An 11,953-nucleotide genomic window follows, 5' to 3' on the forward strand; every position below is an offset into this window, starting at 1 on the left:
AAATATGGGATACGTCTATAGATGAAAAATGTACTTGGTGCTTGTAATGCAGTATTTGTTAATTGTTATGCATTATGGCTACATGTTTAATCATTTTCCACCAATAGTTATACATTTATAATGATATATTAATGATGAAGTGTTTCATGAATTTTTTAAAAATATTGTTTATTCTTATTTGAAAATTATTCTGTCATAAATGATGCAGCAATGTGCGAACAACATTTATGATACATAAGTTCAAATAAAATGAAATCAGTTCTCTCTCTTTAATCATTCTTAGAGCCAAATTTTTGTATGATTTATCAATGCCAATACGAAATGTTCAAAACTATTATATATTATATAATAGTATTAAACTATTATAACAAGATTCTTTTCAGACAAGACGTGTAAAAATATTTTATAACTGGAAGTCAGCTTTTGAGAGGCTCAAAAACTGTTTTGGGGGTTGGAAAGTGTGTCATGGGACACCTGTGCTGGCACTCCTCTTCAGAAATACGTAACAAAGACTGAATTTCTTTACTTAGCAATTCGAAGTGAAATGAAAGGAAAGAAAAAGGAACAATTAGACTTTGCTATTCAAGTTATCGTAAAATGACATTCATTTCAGTACACTGTCGAAGTAACGAAGGTTCATAATGTGCAATTCCTATTTTAATGTTGACATCTTCATACCTTTTCTGTAGGGAAAGAAAATCGTAAATGGGATCTCCACCATGTTCACATGTTTCTGTTCTGTATCTTGTTTTTCGCCATAATTCTTTGGTTTTGGAACTATAGAAGCAAACAGATTCCTTCCAGGTGACGGTTCATTATCACGTATTACATTGAATGAATGAAACTGATCCAAGGGATTGAGCATATTTCAGATGTTATTCGTACCTGAAATATTTTGAATGATGATACTACGCGTAAAAACACAAATTCTGTGGCGTAGTCAGTAGACAGTTCACTTCTGGCGTCAAAATTCCTGCATTCAAACCATGATGTGCGATATTGGTTTTGTGGTAAATAAACTCGAGTGGGAGGTTTTCTCGGGGTTCCATTTCCTTCCCTTTCGTTTTCACATCATTAACTCAATAATTACTATTTCGTTTATGCGATGCTAAAGTAGTAATTTAAGTGAGGTATGAATGTTAAGCAACGAGCTTTTGTCTGTCAATAACCGTAAGGCGCCTTCGGAAATTGTAAAACTAATTACGAATTTGCAATGATTGACTTCTCTCACTTGTGTAAATAATGAAGTTTTGTCCTGTGTTGACTTGAAAATGGTAGTGTTACTCAGCGAGCCATGGACATTTATCCGTATCCTCTGTTTTATGTACAAAAGGTGTTAGCAGTGCCGCATTTAGAAATTCGGCACTGCTTTTGCTGTCCTCAATAATTACATATTTCACCAGGCGTTCATCCCAAACTTGGCGGATCCATATCGGTATATAGAAGGGTTGAGGAGACCACGTTGGCAGAGGAAGATAAGCCTGCTGTGCCATTACTGCGAAGATTCGGAGCGCTTCTAAGTTAATATAGATGAGATGTTTATATTATATATATATATATATATATATATATATATATATATATATATATATATATATATATATATATATATATATTACTGCATAGATTGAAAGTGCACGGCGCTTCTATCAAATGTAAAAATCCTCTATTGGCTCTTGATTTTTAAAACTTTTTCAAACTAAAAAATTTAATTTTTAAATTTTGCGCTCTAGGTACGGGCCTAGTTAGCCTAATGGGAAATACAGCACTGGTGTTAGAAAAAATAACAAAGTTCCCAGCTCTTCGAGCTGTCAGTTCTTGTTAGATATGTTGGAAGAACATAAAATGAAAATGCTTGTTCCTAAACCTACATTTTCTAAAGCACCTGCTTCAGAAAGAGAACTCTTTTTACGACGCTACTCTCAGTTCATTTTTATTACAATAATTTATCGGATGTGAGATAAAAAAACGTGATGAAAAAGTTTGTAAAACCAGAAGTTCTTAGTTGATCGAGTTAATGTATATGAATTGATGTGGAAAATTAAAAAAAAAAAAAAATCTTCCTGTGAAAAACGTTGATATTGTTTTTGCTACGCATACTTCCTTTAAAAAGTGTCAACTAATAATGGATTTGGACATTTTGGATTTTCACCGAAATTGCAGAAATTGTCTATAGAATATTATTCTTAAACGTTAGAAGGCGTCTTTAAATTACAAATTTCGGTTTTTGATTTGGTTTGATTTTTAGTTTAGCATCCCTTTCAGCATCTAGGTTATATGAGACGTGGACCTACAGCTTAACGTGGGATCCGAACCACATGAGCTCCCGCCGGAAATCGAACCCAGGTCTCCCACGTCAAAGGCGCGTACGCTAGTCGCTTAGCAACGGGGGAGTTCTTCCGTGTTTGGATCAGCAGCGTAACTAAGGATGCATGGTCAACCCCCCCGCGAAAAATATGAAAAAGGGCACTCCTTTTCCCACGTTGATGAAGACACGTGAAATTTATACAGCAATAGAAAAAAATGACATTGGATGTTTCATGTAGTCAATCAGTACTCTCCTATATTGTACAAAAATTGCATATTATTATTAATATATTGTGATGACAGTGCCCAGCTTGATTTTATTCTTATTGTTGCCAAGCAAGAAGGTAAAATGTAATATTTTTCCCGTGGTTTTTTGCCTGGGAAATTGTGGACTTTTTAAAAAATATTTCAGTTTAAATAGAGAGCAAACACGTTCCATCTGGATTTTTCCATTATAACATAACAAATAATAATAATAATTACGGAAGAGAAGATCCAGAAGACGTTTGAGAATCAAATAAAATCGGTCATTCGATAGAAGAGAAATCGGTGGACGCAGTGAATTTGTAGATCAAACGAATTGTTTATAGAGCTGTTAGATTAACGTTCAAGTTTTTTAAGTAAACAATTTAATAGTACTAGCAGTAACTGTTGTGAAAATGTAGGAGATTTCATGGAACAAAATCGCCATTTGAAATTTATGAATGAATTAGAATTTTATTATAACTGTATGTAACATCAATTGAGCCCACTAAAATTCGAAGAGAACTTTTAAGACCTTATCCACAAGTTACTTATTCCAAAAATTTTGACACTATGTACTTGTAACAGTAAAGAAAGAAGGAATTTTGCAAATAATGATTTTCAAAGAAGCACCATGTTCAAAATTCCCGTTCATGGAATTAACTTTGTAAACTGAAATCTTTGAAACTCAGAATAAAATAAACTACGGACAGAGAACGAGATGTAAGCAAGCTTCTATACCAAAGTAGTTTCGTATCTATTCCTTGGTTTGTGGTACTTTTTCTTGCCTGCCAGACTAAATTTAGGTAACCAATATTTTATATATATATATATATCTAAATCTATCTATCTATCTATCTATCTATCTATCTATATATATATATATATATATCTCAAGATATAGAACTTCCAGGTGCTTGATACAATTTTTGACAACAAAAACGACATTTGGGATATTGTGGTTGCATAACATACAGTTGCTGGCAACAATTGCAATGCAAGTTTGAACACCAATCAGGACAGCCAGTTCGGATCAACTTAGGACTTAGAAGTACTGGATGTTGTAAACGCATTTTATTATTTTTTTAATCCACTATAGGCTAACAAAAACGGAACTTGAACAAGTAAGTCAGAAAGAGTTTAGAAAGCGAAAATTTCCATTTTAACCCCACCACCACCACAAAAAAAAAAAAAAAAAAAAAAAAAAAAAAAAGTCGTTTTTTGCACCTCTACTCTCAGGTAAAAAATATTGCATATAGCCAAATCCTTTCTGTTTTTATTCCAATCTGTATACAAACTGATACGCGCATTTGACGTGGAAGACTCGGATTCAATTTCCAGCCGACGCTCATGTGGTTCGGATCCCACGTTGAGCTGTAAATTCGTATCCCTTATAGTCTTGCAGCTGAAACGGGCGCTAAAGTCAAAATAAAATTAAATCAGTTTACACAGTGTACGTGGTAAATTAAATGACTTTTTAAGCGGTAAGCTGGAAAGGTTAGAAGATTAGAAAACAGTATTGAGAAAAAGTATGTAATAATATGAAACCTGAAAATTAGATTTTAACACCCTAGCATCATAAAGTTAATCCTCGAAACTTCCGAAACTTCAATAAGCCCAGTCTCCCGGGCCACTTTTTTGGATCTTAATGTTTCTGTGGAATCTGATATTGGAGTGAAGGCTCTTTTAGCTGAACTAACTGAAAATAATTGGTTAGATGGCAATAGGGCAGATTGAGTTGTGAAGCAGTTCAAAGTTTTGTTCGAACCCAAATTATACAATAATTATAAGTGTTCTTGAATTGGTCAGCGTTTATATAACTTTTGGCTAAATAATTTTGATACTTCAACGATTTGTGAGGGTCTCTCTCATGAAAACTCAAATCTAGAAAGACTAGTAGCGTTCACCCCGCTTCGCTGCGGTCACCCCGGAACGCAATAAACTTTGTTACTTAGATAATTTTTACTTTTTCGCTTTCAAGTGATATGATAAAAACCATAGAAGATTGCAGTAAATCTTAACATTATATCGCCTGTCATTTATGTTAACCCGCCCCGCTTCGCTGCGGTCATCCCGGTGCTGGCATATTGTAAAAGTGTCTGTAAAAATAAGCAAATCAATTAAAAAATTTTAAACAGAAGATTCAAGCTATTTTCCGCTGTATATCGCCTGTCATTTATGTTAACCCGCCGAGTGACACGGTCATGCGGGTTGCATATAAATACGTTTATTTTTACCTATGATGAACTAATAACAAAGGATTTGTACGTTATGGACACTTGAATGGTCAATTATCTCAAGACACTGGTAATTAAAAATTAAAGTGATATGATAAAAACCATCTAGGGTCCAAATCCTAATAACCCCCCAAAAATGAAAGAAATTGGTTCAGCCGTATTAGCGTGATGAGCGGACAAAGGATTTTGTACGTTCTCTTTTATATATATAGATTATTTTCTATCAATACGTAGTGTTTAGCAGATTATTTAAAGAACAAAAACTTTAGTAGCACGCAGGCTTGTGTACAATGCAGTAGCTTCTTCTGGCGACCTTGAAAACAATCCATGAGGGAAATTCATAATTTATTATGCAGAGTGAACGCACTCATTTTGCAGAAGCAATAAATCAACGTCGAGAGGAAGAGGAAAAGAAACAAAAAGAACTTGAAAACAAAAATAAAGATAACGAACGAGCTTGAAAGCAAGAAGACTAAATAATGGAAGATATGCGCAATATTGATGAGTTAATAAAACGTTTGGAGAAGTGAAATAAATTACATAATACTGATATTTTTTCTAAAGATATGTCGTTAATATAGAATAGCCAGTTTTATATACACACATCCACCGTTTTATGATGTCTAATTGTGACTTCTTTTCTTTCATAGGTGACGGGACTTTCATCTTATGACTAACGTTTATAGACAAAAATTTCAAGAAAAATGTTTAATTTTTTTGCTTTGTAGAAGAATTTCTATTATGTTAATGTTCTGTAATTTCATAGTAAAATACATCATATTTGTTCGTATAATATTCATTGTTCTAGTTAATTAGGGGAAAATATATTACTTATGTATCATCGTTGTTATGTTTTCTTGGTCTTCTGTTTTCATGAACATAGGAAAGTCTGTGTGGTTAATTATACACCAGGGACCGGGAAAGTCAGGGAATTCTTTTCCATAAATTTCGTCGCCACCCCGTTTTAACATATTGAGAAATTTGTATATATATTTTACTCTCCTGTTGTTACAACAAAAAATTAGATGAAGACCGGCATAGAGGATAGCGTTAAGGTGGATCACCACCCAGAAGTCAGTACATATTTTAGCTTATTCCCTTAACTACTGCGCAATGAAACGTTACATATTATAAATATTGTACTATAAGATAGAGTTATGTTTCAGCTACAACACAAGACACTGATTCATTTAGTTGTGTATTCTGATATCGAAAAAGATAACAAATAAAATAAAATATTCGATTCGGTTTACAATAAGCACACAAGATGGCAGTTGCTGTTAGATCTTATTAGAAATGTTTATTTGTACGTGTAAAGTATTTTAAAGCAACGATGTTATTACGAAATAGATATATTGTTTGACCGTTTCTCCTGTTATGTTTCACATTATCTTTATATATTAATTTGCATTTAAGGAAATACATTTTGAGAAGAAACTTGAGCAGTGCGCCATAATGCGTTGTTGCCAAATTTGTATGTTTACTGTGACAGTCAGAATAAGAAAATTCTTGGACTCTAGCGTTGCAGTTCGAGAAGCGAAACTTAACTCTGAATTCCGGTAAGAGTCGAAAATTAATATCTCCAGTAAGTGCCCAAGCAGAATTCCATGATGATTACTTCCTTTATTATCTGGCATCAGTAAACACTGGACACTATCTGGCAACTCTGCACTATTCAAGCAGCGTTTAGCATAGCACCGAGAACACCTAGTGATCCACCTTAAGCCTTAACCCCGACGAAGAGTACCCTTGAAAAGTACTGGAAATATTGGCTAGAAATATATAAAAAAGGAACATTATTCAGTTTAGTTATAATTATTATCACCATACGCTCAATAATCAATCAATCGTACTTGAAAGTAAATAAGTTAGTGTGAAAAAATGTTTCATTGGAAATCTGGTGAGAGTTTGTGTATTTCAGCGTTTCCCAACCGGTGTGCCGTGAATGTAGCTCTGGTGTGCCGCGAGGAAATCAACACAAAATTATTAATTCTACAGCAATCGGATTGCAAAACATAAGGAAAAAATGTATATTTGTATTTCGTATTACTATGAACCTCTACTATGAATCTACAATTTTCAGTTTCGTATCTCTGTTATACTTTTCTGTATATTTTTAATGTTGAAAAAAGTATTTGTTGTCAATCTTATGACCATTAATGCTTCTTTATTGTAGCAGACTATTTCGTAACTTGAAATTTTAAAATATAATTCAATCCTTTCGACAAAGCAATGTATGCATACATTTGTGCTCTAAAAGTAAAAGAGATTTGTTTGTTTGTTCGTTATTTAGTGATCTTCCTTCCTAGTGAAAGGTTGGAAAGAGTTTTCGAAAAAGAAAGCACATTAAAAAACCTGAGTCCAATATTGCATTGCAATTGTTTTTTATTTTTAAATTATAATGAAAAATTAGCATAATGACGGTCGAAAACCTTTAATCGAGCTTTCTTCACTACGAGGAGATCAGTAATTACAAAAAAAATACCACATTATTTTATATTTACAAATGATAAAATCTATGAGTGTGCCGCGAGAATTCATATTACACCCGTAGTGTGCCGCAAGTTGAAAAAGATTGGGAAACTCTGGTGTATTTGAATGCAAAATTTTTGAAGTTGGGAAACTGCTAGGCATACATTAACATATATATAATTCTTGTACACTTACTGATCTTAGCAGCATTTCAAATGAGCCATGACAAGATACACATTTCGAATTATAAATGTTTAAGCTTTATAAATTCAAGCTTTATGCTGAAGGTGCATAGATAAATCAGTTAGTAGTCTTTTTCCTAAACGTAAACATTGCAAGGAATATGCTCAACAGGTATGTGTTTGTGTTACCCATGTTTCATAAATATAGTTTCCTTTGTCGTTATTATATGCTTACATGCATGGAATGACCCATATTTGTTTGCGTACGGGCCTTTTGGAGCTACAAGGATTGCTATTTTGCATGTCTTCTTATTTTTCTTTTGAACTATGTTTATTTTCTTTATTTTGCGAAGAACTCTAGCTTTTATACTGTTGTAAAGAAAAAAGAAACTGTTTTCGATGGTGCGAACATATTCGTAATGTACAGATACGTTCGAATTTATTGCAATTGTTGTCATCCTAGATAATTACTTTTTACATGTAGAAGAAAGAAAGAGAGCTTTTGTGATGCAAATATGACAATTGATATGTAGTCTATATAATATCTCCCTCTCTTTTTCTTTCTCTCCCAAGGAAATAAATATCTGAAAGTATTTTCTGCAGGGGATTCAGTGGCGTTAGGTTTCCGTTATATTCTGCGTTATCTTCTCAGATCAGCAATCTCTCGATAGATTTGACAGTTTCTCACTCTTCTTTATCTATCTTGAACCAGTTTTTTTTTTTTTTTTTTAATTTCCACGTACTTTTTCTTTCCTACATATTGTATTATTCTATCTGTATATTTCAACCGCAGCCGTCCTCTAGGTATTTTTCTTTCTTTATTATTCTCTGCATAGCTAATAGTGTGATTCTTCCATGTCTTATAATGTGTACAATCATCCCATCTCTTCTTTTCGAAATATTCTTCAGTATTCCTCTTTTGCCTTGCCATTTCCTATTGTCTTTCATTTATTATATCCATCCATCTAATTTTTAGCATCCTCTTATAGCATTAAATTTCTAAAACTTCCTTTCTCTGTTTTTCTTCTTCTACCGTTACATCCATACAATGCCACGTTCCAATCTGCATCATACCAATATTGAAAGAACATACGTATAGTTGAAGCAGTTTCGACGAAGTACAAACTGTTGTGTTGTATAACATGCGTTGTTGTGAATACAATTATTTCTCCTCTTATTATGATAAGCTAAGCTGCATTCAACACGGAGTGCACTGAAATTTCGTCATAATTCCAATGTGGTCTTGGTGTAGAATGTATGGAATAATTAGTAATATTAATAAAGTTCACTGGTAGAGAAAATCCAGGATCTTTGGAAGGGGATTTACTAAAGGCTGTAAAAAGAGGCAGGAAGGGAAAGGAATTTCTGCTGAAAAATAAAAAATCGCCTTACTTTAGTATCACTCACTAGTTATTTCTGTTATGATTTCTTACGTTTGGCATCGAATCGACATGTATGAGGTAGTTTCAGAGGCATATTCTATCAAAAGATACTCAACTTTTCAGAGGGTGTAGAAAGAACTGTAAATTACTTATGTTGATCGCGACAAACATTGAACATTATTTGATATTCAGGATTCACAAGCGGCGAGGATTTCAATATTTTGGAACGTAACTGTACAATCAGCTACAGAACTGTATCAGTAATGCTGGAATACATTAAGCCAGTCTGTAAGGGGTAAGTAGACCCATTTGAGTAATTTCTGTAAGTTCAACATCTTTTTCTTTAAAAACAATCAAGAATATGTAATTAACAGCTTCATAAATAAATAAAATAAATTAAAACAAAACAATAAATAAATAACAAAAGAAATTATGCCAGAAGAATATGCAATTCTAAGTGCTTTATTCTTGTTACAATTATTAAATGTCGTGAAGGCAATGTTGGACGTTAATATTAAGAAATCGACTGTTCTGTTTCTAGCAAGGTTATAATATGAGGTGTTCCGGGTGTTAAGGGCAAATTCAACAAAGGGCTTCCACGTGCATTACGAATAGTAGTAATACTTAAGTCATCATCGCGGCCAGTTCTCGTATCCGTATGTTTAGATTATCGTTCCTCTTTTTATTTATTTTTTATTTATAAAAAAAAATAAGTTACAAAATAAATTTACGATTATGTCGATCGTTCACAATACACTAGTAAGGATTGTCAGGAAGCCTTTGCTGTGTTCGCCCTTATTACCTCTGATCCCTTGTATTAACCAAAAAATAAAACTTTTTTATGGTGTTTTGCATGTTTGTAAATGTATGCACAATTGTGGTGCAAATTAAACTGTTACTTCATGCACGAAAGAAAAGCACGCGACTTTAGTACAAATTGTCACTTAGCAGACTTTTACTCATGTCTTGACTCACTGTATGTGTCTTGCACTCAAGTGTCCAAAAGCAAAATTGTGATCTATCTAAGAAAATAAATACTAGATCTATGAACAAAGTCAATGTTTATTTTATTTTATTTATTTATTTATTTATTTATTCTACAAAATTGTTATTTCGTTGCCCAGTTTTGCAAGTTCTTTGGTCACAATTCTGTCAGGGATTACTAATATGTACGTTTTACAATAAATACTAAGACATTTTTTTTATTTAAAAAAATGTCTTAATACGAAGCTTTGTGGTGGACAAACACTGTGCGTGGGTTTCCTCGGGGTTCTCCCACTTTCTTCACTCCATCATTTTCATTCATTTCTCATCATCACCCTCTCCTTTAGCCCAATCGACATAATCCTGGGACGGAAAACTTAAAGATTTCATTTCATTTTATTTTAATAAAGACGAATAGAAGTGGTATTAATATGAACCTGTCTGCAAATAATGGTAAAAGGTTTTCGTGATCATTTCTGATCAAAATGAAATGCAATTTCAGTTTAACGTCCCACTATTACGCCCTTCAGGCTAAAAAAAGACGGATAATTTATGAAAGTAAATGATTGTGAAATTACAATTTGTGTTTTCACACCAGGAATCGAATCCGGGACCACGTGCACCAAAGGCACACACGCTAGCCACTAGACAGGCGGGCAGACCTATTTCTGATCGAGGAGGGGGGAAAATGTTGCTTATCTATTTGCCTAATTATTGAAGTTCATATTGCTAATATTGTTCGTTACTCGAATGATTTTCTTCCCGTTTTTCGAATTTTGACAACATATATGAAACTTATATCTCTTGATACCTATTTATACAGATGTACAGCCACCAGCGAAATGATCTCCCCCGTAAGTGCTCTAATTCCATTACTTGGGGTCCAGGTCATTTGCAGTTATGAGGATGCCTGTGGACAGATCCAACCTAACTTACACGAAACTTTTCTCAGCACTGACAGCAGTTGGTAGCCTTGATCCAAGTGTTTATGCAAGTAAAATTATAAAGTAGGTGACTAACGAAACAGTTCTCCGTTCTAAGATGAATCTCTGTGGTTCGGATCGTGTTGTCCAGTGAACACCATATATCATTCTCAATATTGCTGTGTATGTAATGTATTATTTCGTTATGTACTGTATGCTCAGAGAAATAAAAATACTGACCACGCATGAATCAGAAAATGCTTGAAAGTAGAGGAAAATATCAAATCAAGAAAAACTGCTGGAAATAAGTTTGTTAATGATTCTATTTTACGACGGAAACAAAGAGTTTTAGAACATTGGAATAAGTGTGCAATTTGCTGAAGACACTTCACACCAAGTTTTTGTCCCATTAATTAACAGCGAAATCGAGTAGTGGGATAAGGGTTGGTCTCTTCCCGGTGGTCCTGAGTTTGATTCCCATTCAGTAATTAACCCTTTTAAGATCTTGGGTTTTGGGGGTATTTTTTAGACTGTCAAGCAGCTACTGCATCATCACTATTTATCACAGGATCATGGTTCATACCTCATTCTCTTCAGAATATAGCAGGCTTTAAATGGTACCATATCATATTAAAGGAGGGGAAATTTCCGGTAACATTTTTTGTCACACTTTGGGCCCCTCTGGAACGGCCCTATGTGAACGTAGAGATCTGAAAAATCTGATAAATACTACTCGGTAGACTAAATGTGTGTACCAAATTTCAAGCTTCTATCGTGAATAGTAAGGGCGGGAAAATATTTATCAATAATCCCCACAACGCCCCAGATTACCACAAAAGAGTGAACTTAGGTAAAAAAAAAAAAAATTCCTGAGACATCCATATTCATCCTAGAATCATGGTTCGTCCATTATTCCCTTCAGAACAGAACTGCCTTTCAGACGGCACCATTCACATGTCTCTATCATGTATCTGAGGCGTAAAAATAGCGAAAAAGGGATTAGATGCAAAAGTAAGCCCGCCAAAAAATAAAGAAAATAGGCCTAACAAATGAAATGTATTTTTGAAAGTTATGACGTCATCACCTATGTCTTGAAGCAGGAAGGCGGGTAGCCATATGTAACGTGTACTAGAGTTGCCTCTAGATTTGAAAAAAATAACGGACGAAAAAGCTCAAATAGGATAGTTATAACGTAAAGTACCACAAAACACCCGTATGGTACA

This window comes from Thermobia domestica, chromosome 11 (assembly GCF_964235325.1).
Source record: "Thermobia domestica chromosome 11, izTheDome1.hap1.1, whole genome shotgun sequence".
Lineage (NCBI taxonomy): Eukaryota > Metazoa > Arthropoda > Insecta > Zygentoma > Lepismatidae > Thermobia > Thermobia domestica.